The 14760-nt window shown below is 33.2% G+C and overlaps 1 pseudogene; it reads left to right on the plus strand.

Annotated features, from left to right (window-relative positions):
- Window positions 1–2757: 2757 nt before the first annotated feature.
- On the plus strand, window positions 2758–9743 carry LOC101694200 (annotated as a pseudogene).
- The last annotated feature ends 5017 nt before the right edge of the window (window positions 9744–14760 follow it).

Below are 14760 nucleotides of genomic sequence, written 5' to 3' on the forward strand. Positions count from 1 at the left end.
AAATATTCCACATATGAATAGATAAAACTGTGGACATAAATTACACAGTTCTTAAGCTTGTTCATATGCAAATAAATGTAAATTTATGGAGAAAAACCCCTAAAGTTACAAAAATTAAAATCTTTCATTTGAAAACATTGTGACAAGGTTTTAGCATTCAATGTAGTTTGAATCAAGAACAATAAAATATTATGGCCTGCTCACGTTTGAAAAACAAGTTATGTTGAAGCAATCTTCAGTCAATTAGGTCTCATTCAGCTTTGAAACCATTATACAAAAAGACAACTTGTAACTAAGGCATATTAAAGAAATTTGCAATTTATCAAAGGGTAATTAAATTTTATATCAGTCCAGCCTCATTTATCACTATCTTTGGAATATCACCATTTTCTTAAATGTAGACAATTGAAGGTAATTTTTTAAATTAGTACTTTGCTCAATGAAATTGATCTAACTTTGGCCTTTATTGCTTTAAAGATGAACTGCAATGAAGGAAATCCATTAAATTACCCAATCTTTTCCAACTTTAGTTTATAAAATCGACCATACTAGAAAAGATCTTCTTTTGTCAATTAAAAAAAATTATCTGTATGATTCTAGTTTATATAAAATCTTTATTATCTGTGTCTTTATTCAAAATATACTTAAGGAATTATTCTCTTAGTCTCAAACATTGTATTTTAGGAAGTTATATTATTAATGTTTTTGAAGCTTCAAATAGATGAATAAAAGTTGAATTATCTGAGTTATTTTACTGTCAATCACATAAACTGATGAAGGTGTAATAGAAGTTGTTTATATTAATGAATTTTAGCATTTTTGGTAAGCATATTTGATTATCTCTTTGATTACATGTTACATTAAAATTAAAAACATTGGATACAAATTTGCATATCCAAAAATTACATTCAAAAGATAATATTTTATACAGTCTATACTTATGAAATTCATATTAATAGGAGCTTAAATTAAAATATGAATATTTTTATTTTTATTTCTTAGTTATTTCATAGTTTCAATATTTTAAATTGACTTTATTATATATTCTAAAAGAAGTTGATTTATATAAATGAATAATTGTTCTCTCAAAAGTATCATTCTATTTTTAAGTTTATTTTTTGGTTTCTTAATTCAGAGATTTTATTTGATAATGAGGCAAAGCAAAGCATTTTGTTTAAATTTGTCAAGGGCCAAAATACATACCTGCTGCTTACAATCTCGATGGGTGGTGATTAACTGATACCAAGAAAATAACTGCATTTATAAATTGTGAAATCTTTTTCAATGACTAAAAACTTTAGAATCAAATTTTTATATTCTAAAAATGGATTTAATGAAATAGACAATGAAAGTAGTACAAAGTAATCCATAATTTCTTTGCTTTTTATAAAACTGTAGTGGAATCATAGTCCACAAGGTTCAGGAGTGCTTTATGAAGAATTTTCAGTGTTGAAAAGTTAATATATTTTTAAAGAATTTTAACCAGTAACTTTATTTTGAGCTGTTTTACGATTACAAAAATATTGAGGAGCAAGTACAGAGATTACATATACTGTATAATCTCTCCCCCAGCTTCCCCTATTATTAATATTCTTGCATTGGTGTGGTAAATTTGTTATAGTTTATGAACCAATATTGCTATGTTTTTACTAGCTAAATTTATTAGTTAAAATTAATGTTTACTTTTTGTGTTGTACATTCTATGGATTTTGACATGTGTAATGACATATAACCACCATTATAGTATACGGAATTTACTCTTCTAAAAATCCTCTGTGTACCACCTATTCCTTCTCTCTTATAAATACATTTAAAAAAAATCAAAACAATAATTAACCAACTTTTTTTTTTGTTAAGAAATAGGAGGACTCCAGGGACATTATCTATTTCAGTCAATATGATAGACCAGCAGTCATGACAATTGTTCAATGGAAAATAACCTTGATTTCTGGAAAAGAAAACTTAAAGGAACTAAAGAGTTGGCAAGAAAGGATAGAAATTTAATGGAAAGAAAAACTCTTTCCTGAATTTCAGAAGATTCAGTAGAGCATGAACAAAAGGATTGAGCAATGAGGACATTTGCCAACAGAAGTGAAACACATTTTAATTTTCATAGGTTTTCGGGACAGCATGGATGGCATACAAGGAAGAATTCCATTATAGTTGTATAATATAAGAGGGAATACTTGCTAAAATGGGATTTAGATTTCTAAATATTCAGTGTAAAGGTGAAGTAGGAATAAGCCTGTGTTCCAGATCTCTGGGAAAATTGCCTAATTGGGCACCTAGTGGAGTAGAAAACAAATACCCCTGAAAATTAACAACCAAAGGCTAGACTTCACATGAATGTACTGAATGAATTCACACTACTCCAAGCAAAGGATTTAGTTAAAAATAGTCCACTTAAATTTTCATATCTATATTTTTTCCTGAAAAAACATAAGGATTTTGAATCAGAGATGGATTATTCATACCACCTCTTAAATTGGATGGGCACACGTTAATCACTCATTGCTTAACGCGATGGCAGTCAAATGTAGCCTGAACATCACAGAGGGTCCCTTACCTGAGAAGGGTCATGTTGTATTATGAATCTAGGAGATTTTTCTTTTCTTCTCTTTTCTTTTTTTTCTTTTCTTTTCTTTTCCTTTCTTTTCTTTTTTTTTTTTCTTTTCTCTTTTCTTTCCTTTTCTTTTTTCTTTACTCTTTAAGATTTTATTTATTTATTTGAGAAAGGGAGAATGAGAGAAAGGGAACATGAGAGAAGGAGGCGTTTCAGAGGAAGAAGCAGGTGAGCCAAGACCCAATGAGGGACTTAGTCCTGGGACTCCAGGATCATGACCTGAGCCAAAATCAGCCACTGAAGCAACCAAGCCACCCAGGCATCCCTATGAAACCTAGGAGTTTATATAGTTCCTCATCTTTCCCTACCTAGGATAGGAGAGTTGTTATCTTTCTAATGTAAACCAATCCTTTGGGGGGTGGGGTGGGAATGAAAACTCCCAAAGTCAATTAAGTTGCCCTTTAGAATGTAAAGAAATGGTTCCAGAAAAGATGTTTCTAAATCTCTCCTAAAGTCACCATTTTACTTCTAAGGGTTGTTAGCCATTGTAATATATTTTAAATCAAGTTACCAGTAATTTTTGCTCAGAAACTCAAGACTATGAAGAAACAGAAATATTTATGGAACATTGTTTCCCAATAATAATTGCCCAAGATGTTTTATAGACATGAAAGAAAATTCTTTCAGAATGAACCTGTCTTCATCTCAGGACTCAAAGAGTTCCTACCTAATAATTTCCTCCAAAACTTGAGGTTATATTCATAAATAACAAATTACACAAGAAGACACTGCATGTGAATCAGAGGTAGTAAACACAGTAGGTACCAGAATCATAACAAAACTTCTCAAATGGAATACAAAACTACAAACTATAAAAATAATAATATTTAACTTATTTAAATGCATAAAGATGGAATAAACTTTCACGAGAAACATATTGGGAGAAATTAAGGAGGGACGTAAAAATTAACATAATGTACATTTTTGACAAGCCCATTTATATCAATGGTTTAACCCAATGAAAGTTTAACCCAATAAAAAAATGAAACATTTCTTGTTCACGCAATAGTTCAGAGTAGGATTTGCTAGTTGGTGGTGATTTAAAAAGTCAGGATGTTTTGCTTCACGCAGGCCTTCAGGAATCTTGGTTTACACAGGCTTTTCCATCTTAACAATTCGGTGGTCAATGTCCTCCTGAGACTTGATGTCTAGCTGTCATACAAGAAAGGCAAGGGATGTATTAAGTTGGTAAGTTTATGGGCCGGATGGATGTGATACCCACCAACTCCTGCTTACATTTAACTGCAGGAACTCTGCCGCATGACAATGTCTAACCTCAAGAATGGCTGTTAATGTAATTTAACTTTATGCCCCGAGGGAAGAGGACATCAATTTGGGACCATTTAGTAGTCTGACACCCTTAATAGCGATAATAATGTTCTACTCCTGCAGAAGATATATAACTCACAATTTTTATGCTCTTAACACAATAATCTCAAAATATATGATGCAAAAATAGACAAAAACAGAATCAGGAATTTACGGGTCTCTAATTACAGTGGAAACACAACACTGTAAACAAAAATCACTATTCATAGAGCACATTTTAACAACTCGCCAAAAAATCTTAACCTAATGATTATAGGTGGAAAACTATAATAAAAAACTGTGGAATATACTTTATTTAAAAGTCTAAATATAACATTCATAAACACTGGACACATTTTCAAATATAGCTAAATATTGTTTTTAATCATTTAAAGTTGACTATGGAGACAAAAAGCCTTCAGAAACAAAACTCTAAAGCCTTTTCACAAATCATATACACATCCATACACAGGTACACTCACATGTGCACACACACACAGAATATGTGCGCATGTGTTTTCTATTGTTGCCGCTGTAAATGACAACAATCTTACAGATTAAACCAACAGAAATTTGTTCTCCTAATGGCCTGGAGCCCACAAATTTAAAGGGAGTCCTACAGAGTTAAAATCAAAGTCAACAGGGCTAGTTTCTTCTTGAGGTTCCAGGGGAGTACACATTCCTTGTCTTTCCAGCTCCTACTTGCTGCTAGCAGTCCTTGGTTTGTGAACCACATTATCCTGGTCCTAACTTCTTCTCTTCTGCAGTGAAATAGCCTCCAGCCTTCCTTTAATGAGGAAAACTTTCATTACATTTAGGATTCACCTAGGTAATCCAGGATAATCTCTTCTTCAAGATCCTTAATTTTATCATATCTGTTAAATCCCCTTTGTCACAAGATGTAACATTCACAATTTGCAGGAATTAGGGCCTGAATATCTTTAAAGGCCTAACAATTACAGAGTTGAGAAAACAGAACACCTCCCAAACTTACCTGATAGAACTAATATAAGCTGGATACAGAGTCTATCCAGATAAGTATAAGAAAACAATATTTATATTTAGAATGGAAAATTCCTTAAACAAACTGGTAGCAAACCAAACCTAACCACGTATTTTAAAAAGAGTAAGGTTATAGACAATTTTTAAAAAGATGCAAATTTACAAATGAATTAATAAAAACTTCACAAGTTAAAGAAAAAATGATCACAAATTTAATAGGAGCAATATAAAAAGTTGAATATAGCAGCAATCATTTGCTATAAGCTGCTTAACAAATTGGAAATGAAAGAAACATCCTTAAATTGATCACATGTACCTTCAAAGTTAAACAGCAAATACTATATTTAGTTGTTAAAATATAAAAGCATTTTTATGTTCAAAGTACAAATGAGGATCTAATATCACCAGTTCTTTTTAACATTGTAATGGGGATCCTACCCAGTTTAAATAAGTAATATTTAAGGATAGAAAAATAGAAAACATTATTATTTACAAATTATATAAATATCTAGAAAAATTTTTGGAATTATTAGGTTTTTCAAATATTCTGGATTTTAAGTCAGCATTCAAAACCAATCACTTTAACTTACATCAGCAACAGGCAAATAAGAAGATGAAATATAAAGAGAAAAATGAAATTCATGAGGCATAGTCCTAAAGAGACATCAAAACATGAAGTATCTAGAGAAAATGCAATACAATTTCACATACTCTCCAAATTGTTAAAAACATATAAAATAACAAAAAGGTGCAGAAAAATCCACATCTCTATATTACCAGAAAAATAATTGCCATTACCCGGTAAAAAGCTATACATATACGAAGTAGAAATCCCACACCTGGGTATAAAACAACAACAAAACTCCTGTACATATCACTGGAAAACATATGTAAGAATTCCTAGTAGCTTTTCCAGTACTAGTAACACAAATAAATATAAAAATCAGAGTAGAAGAATATAGTGTAATATATCCGAACTGTGTTTTACATGCCATACACTACATGCCCCTTGTAATATACAAGTGAAGATGAACAAAGAACAGTTAGTGGCTGCAACATTTAAGTTCTCAGAAACATTTTGTTGAAATAATAAAGAAAATTACAGAATATGCAGAAAATTTAATTCTTGTTAGATGTTAAAGACAGAAAACATTAAAAACTGCATAATATGCATATATATGTAATATATATATATAATGATACTGCCATACAGCTATATTTGGTAAACATTTTAAATAAGCAAGAGAATCCTAAGTACAAAATTCTGCATAATGGCTTTATTTGAGAGTGGAAAAGTGTAGTTAAATCAGGGAAGGGATAAGTGAGGAACTCTAAAATTAATGAAATAAATAACAAAAGGTTTTGGTTACATTTCTATCATAAATATTCTTTTCTATTTATTAACACTAGACAATATTTTAAAAATCAGTGACTATACCATAGAGAGCAAGAAAGAATTCTCTGGGTTTTATAACTAAGAATCAAGGCAAATTTTTGCGTCAAAATTTATTGAGTTTAGGATCTATGCTATTTAAAGCATTTACAGGTGTTTCTAAAATATATGCACATAAAAAAATCACATTGGATAAATGGGATAATAGGAAAAAATAATTTTGACAAAAAATTTGAATATAAGTTTCAAATAATTTTTTAGTGAAGCAAGTGGATTATGACAAATTGCTGAATCTTAAACATAGGTTTGAAATTAAATAATCTAAAATTATTTTATGCATAACTAATTAACACTCAAAATTATGTATTATGTTTTTTATGTGGAAAACACATTTTACCATTTATTTTTCCAAAAGGAATAGCCTGGAATTTGCAGCTAAGATCACGAAGGTTTGAAATATATATCAGGTTGAAATACTTAGTGTTTTCCAGGTGAATTTTATGTACACTGTAATGTTATAGAAAGTTTATTGAATACGCAATTTCCAACAGTTAAGCCCTAGTTTGTCTTGCTTGGGAAAACTTAGATTAGACCAAGAAACAAATATTTTTGGTGAATACAAAAGATAATTCTGATAGGAATAAGTTAGGAAGCCCATTTTGAGAAGTTCTTGTTTTAAGCCAATTCATGCTTCTCGATAAAAAGAGAGAATACATATTAGAAATTTGCTAAAAGAGTAGATCTTAAATGTTCTAACCACACACACACACACACACACACACACACACACACACACAGTAACTAGGTGTAGGTGAGCTGATGGCTATGTGAACTTAGCTTATCCTGGTGATCAGTTCACAATACTTCTATAGACTAAAACACCACATTGTACACTTTAAATTTACATGTTATTTGTCAAATATATGTCAGGAAAGCTGGAAAAGAGGGAGAGAGAGAGAGGGAGAAAATTCATCCAAAAGAGTTAGAAGTTAATGGGAAAGGAGAATATTTACATACCACTTGTTAAGAATGTAAATTAATTTTTTTTAGTGTTTATTTGGTTCCTCATAACAACTATTTATTAAAAATAGGCAAGAAACTTTATTTTAATTTAAGATTGCCAACCTTAAAATGAAAATTAATTTTGTAACTATAATCTACATCACATAACTCATTTCTAGAATTTTCAGGAGAAAAATAACCTAAGAACTATTCCGATTCTACCAGCTGCAGTGCTATGATCTTTATGGTCTTTTATTTATTTTTTTTTAAAGATTTTTATCTGTTTATTTGAAAGACAGAGAAAGCAAGAGAAAGAGCATGGGGGTGGGGAGGTGTCAGAGAGAGAGAAAGAAGCAGATTCCCCACTAAGCAAGAAGCCCTACTCCAGGCTGGATCCCAGGACCCTAAGCTTAAGGCAGATGCTTAACCAACTGAGCCACCCAGGTGCCCCTCTTTATGGTCTTTTAAATGAAATGTACTTTTCTGAGAAATCTGTAAATTTAAACTCTGGATTTAGCACAGATTATTAATAGAATTAAAGATGTTAGTGTTCAGAGCACTAAACCTTAAAATAATCTTTTTCATGGAAAAAATAACTTCCATGTAGAAAATTAAAACATTTAGAGAGGGAAAAGCAGGCTCCCTGCTGAGCAGAGTCCAGTTGCTCAGGACCCTGGGACCATGACCTGAGCTGAAAGCAGATGCTTAACTTACTCAGCCACCCAGGTGCCCAGAAAATTAAAACATTTTTACTAAGCTCTAAAACTTCTAAAAAATGCATGTAACTACATTTGCATAGAAAACTCTATTTTTATGTCTAAACTATATTTTAAATTAAAGTTGTGCTTCCAGCCTAACACTTTCTTTGTTTTTTTCTTTATTAGTTTCTGATTGGGAAAAATGAGAAGTATCTAACTTTGGGTGAAGGAGCCTTAGTGTTCATGCTGAGTTAGCTGAATCACAACACCATGAAAATAAGACACTTAAGTTGACATAATGCCACCAATGAATAGTTTTTAAAATGCTAGCCACTAGAGGCATTCATCAAACAAATGAAGAAATTACCATTTTTGGTGATCTTCCTAGTTCTCAGAATTTCAATCCTGTGTTATCTGGCTCACTCTTACCCTAAGACACCAAGATGGCTATGATTTCGTCCTTACCTCTATCTACTTTCTCCTTACCTCCACCTGTAGCCTCATCCTTGAGACTCTGCCACCGTGCTCCAGGCACATCTGGTCCAGGGTTCCATCCTGAAAAAGCTGCTAGAAGCCCTTAAGGATCTCAACAATGAGGATTGCTGGTGGGACCTAAGCTCCAGCAGCATAAACCTGTAGAGCATGGACCCCTCCCTCTGTAACCTATTGCAGCTCACCCTGAGCTCTGAGGGTTTCATTCTACATGAACCGCTAGTACCACAACTTGGCTGTGGGTTGGAATGTTTTTTTTTTTTTAATAGATTTTATTTACTTAATTTTTTTTTTTAAAGATTTTATTTATTTATTTGACACAGAGAGAGAGAGATCACAAGTAGGCAGAGAAGCAGGCAGAGAGAGAGGAAGGGAAGCAGGCTCCCTGCTGAGCAGAGAGCCTGATTTGGGCCTCTATCCCAGGACCCTGAGACCATGACCTGAGCTGAAGGCAGAGGCTTAACCCACTGAGCCACCCAGGCACTGTAGAGATTTTATTTATTTATTTGACACAGACAGACACAGTGAGAGAGGAAACACAAGCAGGCGGAGTGGGAGAGGGAGAAGCAGGCTTCCAGCTGAGCAGGGAGCTTCGTGCAGAGCTTGATTCCAGCACCCTCGGATCATGACCAGAGCCAAAGGCAGACGCTTAACAACTGAGCCACTCAGGCGCTCTTGTGGGTTGGAATCTCATCATCATGTCCAAAATACAGTGCAGTCAGTGAAGACATCATTATACTAAGGGCCAAAATTAATGCGGACATCATGGCTGTAGTATTTGAAGCAGACTATGAAATTAAGGTTGTAGATTTAGATGTTGAACAACCTGGAATTTCAGAACAAGAGTATAGCTATGTAGTAAAGATGCCTTCCAATGAATTTGCATGTATATGCTGACATCTCAGTCATACTGGAGATGCTGTTTATTTTCCTGTGCAGGAGACAGAGGGAAATTTTACACTAGTGGAGAACTAGAAAATAGAAATATTAAGTTGTCGTGAACAAGTAATGTAGGTAAAAAGGAGAAACCTGTTGCCATTGAGATGAATGAGCCAGTTCCACTAACTTTTGCACTGAGTTACCTGAAATTTACAAAAGCTGATCTCCTCTCTCCTGCCAGTTTACAGTGTGTCTGCAGATGTACCCCTTGTAGTAGAAAATTGCTGATATGAGACATTTAAAGTACTACTTGGCTCCCAAAATGGAGGATGAAGAAGGATCTTAGGCATTCTTAAAATCCAAGAAAATAAAATTAAGCTTTCTGAGAACTGCTTTTGAGATGCTAACATGTTCTTAAGTCTTTTCTGTCACCAATTCATACCTCTGAGTACATACATAGACAGTTTCTATAAATAACTTATTTTTCCCCTCCATTCTTTATTACTTAAAGAATAAAGTCCAAAGTCAGGTCTGGTTTTGTTAACCTAGAAATATTTCTACCTTACCTAGATATACTCATGGTTTTCATAGAAAAAGTGTTTTGACTCTAAATACTGTTTTAAAAAACTTTTTTCAATTTAAATTAAAGTTAATTGAATCTCAACCATCACAAGACATTGCCTTGATTTGGACCATGACTGTTGCAAGTACCCTAGGGAATTCAGTTCAAGCTACTATATCATATAAATGTGCTTATTTTTTCTATCTAGAGTAGTCTGATATAAATACATGAAATATAGCAATAAGAAATATTTCCAATGCAGTTGGTGACAAGATATTTTGGGGGATTCATATGCCAAACTTATTTTGATATTCTAACTTGAGTTCTAAAATGGGCAGGGAAGGGTTACCTAGGGAGCTCACTTGGTTAAATGCCTAACTCTTGACTTCCTCTCAAGTCATGATCATGGGGTGGGTCCTGAGATCATGGACTCTGTGCTGGGCATGGAGCCTACTTAAGATTCTCTCTCTCTCTCTCTCTCTCTCTACCTCTCCTCCTCCCCTCCAAGCCCCACTCATCTTTCTCTCTCTCTCTCGGAAAAAGGAATGAACAGGAGAGTATACCAAATCCTATATGTTTCATTATTTTGTCAACTTGTTAGCAAAAACTAACACTTTTTTCAGAAGCTTTATGCACCCAGAGCTGTGTGGGCTTTAGAAGACTAGCATTGCTATAAGCCAATGTTCAGAAAAATACAGACCAGGGATTTAGTATTCTAAAGAGGATGGAGGCCATTTAATATTGTGGCAAATGGTCTTAGAAGACTTAATAGCTCCTGAGAGTGTCACAGAACTAAAAGATAGCACAGATTTTTGGCTTAAAACTGACCAGCACAATATCATGCTGTAAGTCACTCTTATATATGTTTCTGAGGGGACATTGTAAGAGAGGTATTGGGAGGCAATAGCAAGCAATGGTTAAAATGTAGATTCTTGAATTGTAGTTCTTGAGTATGAATCATGGCTCAACCATTTATTTGCTTTATGACTTTGGGCAAGTTAATTATATCATTAAGCCTTACATCATTCCTTATCTATAAAATGTAGTTAATGAAAATCCCCAAATCACGGGATTATTAATAATACAATGAGATAAGTTATGGAAACTTTTTTTTTTTGGTTTTGGTTTTGTTTTGGGGTTTTGTTTTGGTTTTTTTTTTTTTTTTTTGCTTTATTTTTTAAATATATTTTTAAATTTTGTTTTTTGTTTTTTTTTTTACAAGTATAGCTAACACACAATGTTATATTAGTTTTAAGTATACAATATAGTTATTCAACATTCCTATATATTATCCTATGCTCACCACAGTGTTGCTATTATCTGTCACCACACAACACTATTGCAATATCATTGACGGTATTCCCTCTGTTGGGAACACAGAAAATCTTAGTGCAATCTGAAGGTACATGGTGAGCTGTTTCATACATTCATATTTATTTTATTATCAAGTACCTGTAGACTTGATTCTTTTTTCATGTCATTTTTTTTTCGGTGTTCAAGCATTCATTGTTTATGCACCACACCCAGTGCTCCATGCAATATGTGCCCTCCATAATACCCACCACCAGGCTCACCCAACCCCCTACCCCCTTCCCCTCCAAAACCCTCAGTTTGTTTCTCAGAGTCCACAGTCTCTCATGGTTTGTCTCCCCCTCTGATTTCCCCCAACTCCCTTCTCCCCTCCATCTCCCAATGTCCTCCATGTTATTCCTTATGCTCCACAAGTAAATGAAACCTATGATAATTGACTCCCTCTGCTTGACTTATTTCACTCAGCATAATCTCTTCTAGTCCCATCCATGTTGATACAAAAGTTGGGTATTCATCCTTTCTGATGGAGGCATAATACTCCATTGTATATATGGACCATATCTTCTTTCTCCATTCATCTGTTGAAGGACATCTTGGTTCTTTCCACAGTTTGGCAACTGTGGCCATTGCTGCTATGAACATTGGTGTACAGATGGCACTTCTTTGCACTACATCTGTATCTTTTGGATAAATGCACAGTAGTGCAGTTGCAGGGTCATAAGATAGATCTATTTTTAATTTCTTAAGGAGTCTCCACACTGTTTTCCAAAGTGGCTGCACCAACTTGCATTCCCACCAACAGTGTAAGAAAGTTCCCCTTTCTCCACATCCTCTCCAACAGTTGTTGTTTACTGTCTTGTTAATTTTGGCTATTCTAACTGGTGTAAGGTGGTATCTCGATGTGGTTTTGATTTGAATCTCCCTGATGGCTAATGATGAACATTTTTTCATGTGTCTGTTAGCCATTTGTATGTCTCCTTTAGGGAAATATCTGTTCATGTCTTCTGCCCATTTTTTGATGTGATTATTTGTTTTTGGGTGTTGAGTTTGAGGACTTTGTTATAGATCTTGGATACCAGCCCTTTGTCTGTGGTGTTGTTTGAGAATATCTTCTCCCATTCCGTGGATTGCCTCTTTGTTTTGTTGACTGTTTGCTTTGCTGTGCAGAAGCTTTTGATCTTGATGAAGTCCCAAAAGTTCATTTTTGCTTTGGTTTCCTTTGTCTTTGGAGACATGTCTTGAAAGAAGTTGCTGTGGCTGATGTCTAAGAGGTTACTGCCTATGTTCCTCTCTAGGATTTTGATAGCTTCCTGCCTCACGTTGAGGCCTTTTATCCATTTTGAGTTTATCTTTGTGAATGGTATAAGAGAAAGGTAAGTTTCATTCTTCTACACATAGCTGTCCAAGTTTCCCAGCACCATTTATTGAAGAGACTGTCTTTTTTCCCACTGTATTGTGTGCGTGTGTGTGTGTGTGTGTGTGTGCACGCTTTACCAAAGATTATTTGACCATAGAGTTGAGGGTCCATATCTGGGCTCTCTGTTCCACTGGTCTATGTGTCTGTTTTTGTGCCAGTACCATGTTGTCTTGGTGATCACAGCTTTGTAATAAAGCTTGAAATTAGGCAACGTGATGCCCTTAGTTTTCTTTTTCTTTTTCAACATTTTCTTAGCAATTTGGGGTTCCTTTGGTTCCATACAAATTTTAGGATTGTCTGTTCCAGCTCTTTGAAAAATGCTGGTGAAATTTCAATCAATATGGGATTTAAAGTATAGATTTCTCTAGGCAGTATAGACATTTTAACAATGTTTTTTCTTCTAATCCATGAGCATGGAATGTTTTTCCCTCTTTTTGTGTCTTCTTCAGTTTCTTTCATGAGTGTTCTGTAGTTCCTTGAGTACAGATCCTTTACTTCTTTGGTAGGTTTATTCCCAGGTATCTTATGGTTCTTGGTGCTATAATAAATGGAATTGAATCTCTAATTTCCTTTTCTATATTTTCATTGTTAGTGTGTAAGAAAGCAACTGATTTCTGTGCATTGACTTATAACATGATTATCTGATGACATTTCTCATATTTTCTATTTTAAAATAAATTGTAATTTAATTAAATATTTGTGTTACTAAAAATATGGCAATCATTATATTGCCTCAAATAACATTGTATCTTATCAATGTGCCACCCAGTAACTTGCACAGATTCACTCACTTTCTGTTATATAGTAGCATTTCACTATTTAAATCAAAATTTTGTTCTACTAATTAGAGTAGGGAGGAATCAAGAGCATAAGGTGAAGAAAAACTGCCTCTGATTGAATATAATAAATAATAGATAACAAAAACTATTGCCCTAATAGTCATGCCCTAAATATTCACAATATTTTAGTTAGGAAAGTAGAGCTCAGGCTCAACATATATGATAGAGAGATGATTGATAGATAATAAAATAGATAATAGACAGATAAAGCTATATAAAAACAGAAGACACATTTAATTTACATTTTTCTTTCCAGTACCCAATATAAATCACTTGAATTATATTAAGTGTAAGCAAGTATCTAATAAGCACTTCTTGACAAATAATGGTGAAGTAGAAAGTAAAATCAGAGGAAATACCAAAAATCAACAATCTGAAAGTATCAATGCTTGAACAAATAGTGATATATGTTAATATACCCTGAAAAACCAAAGTATTATAGACAGATTGATATTGAGAATAATTACAGTTATCAATAAATAGTTAAGTGAGAATCAATGAACTTTGTATTAGGAAACAGTTGCTACAACTGTAGTATCTTTGAGAAAAGTTTACTTGAGAAAATTATATTTAAAAGAATCATAAGTTATATGAAAGCTTAAGTTTGCAGAACTTTAATTGACATCTAAATTTATGTATAGAAATAATAAAATTTCTTTAACATCTACATAGTACTAAAGCAATATGACAATTACCACGGAGGATAGATTATCATAATATCTATAGTCTTTCAAGAGATAATAGTTCTCTCATATGTCAACATATCCATTTCTTTCAGGGTAGAAGTGTGTATTTCCAAGCAGATAATAAATGACCATCTTTGAAATAAACATTTAAAAAAGTGACTTACACTGAAATATCCTTAATTCTTTTATTTTTTAATTTAACTTCCAGTAATATAGATTTCATGTTTAATTTTCTGAAGAAGTTAGGTTTCTCTTTCAAATCATAAATATAATTTGTCTTCAATATTAGTCTCTGATACACTAATACAACATTTTAGATAGACATTTCTAGGATGTTAAAATCAGCTCTGCCATGAGCTTGATGAAGATAAAAAGAAAAATGAAGGTATTTTTGTTTTCAACTCTAACATAAAAAGAGCTTGAATATCATGACTTCCATCTTCCACAAGGAAATTTCTGACAAATTGAAAATCAGTGACTTTTCTTGGATCCATTAGAGAGCTACAATAGAGCAGTAGGGTATGCTTCATTCCAAACTATGGGGAAAG

This window comes from Mustela putorius, unplaced genomic scaffold (assembly GCF_011764305.1).
Source record: "Mustela putorius furo isolate JIRA1106 unplaced genomic scaffold, ASM1176430v1.1 tig00000508_pilon_pilon_pilon, whole genome shotgun sequence".
Lineage (NCBI taxonomy): Eukaryota > Metazoa > Chordata > Mammalia > Carnivora > Mustelidae > Mustela > Mustela putorius.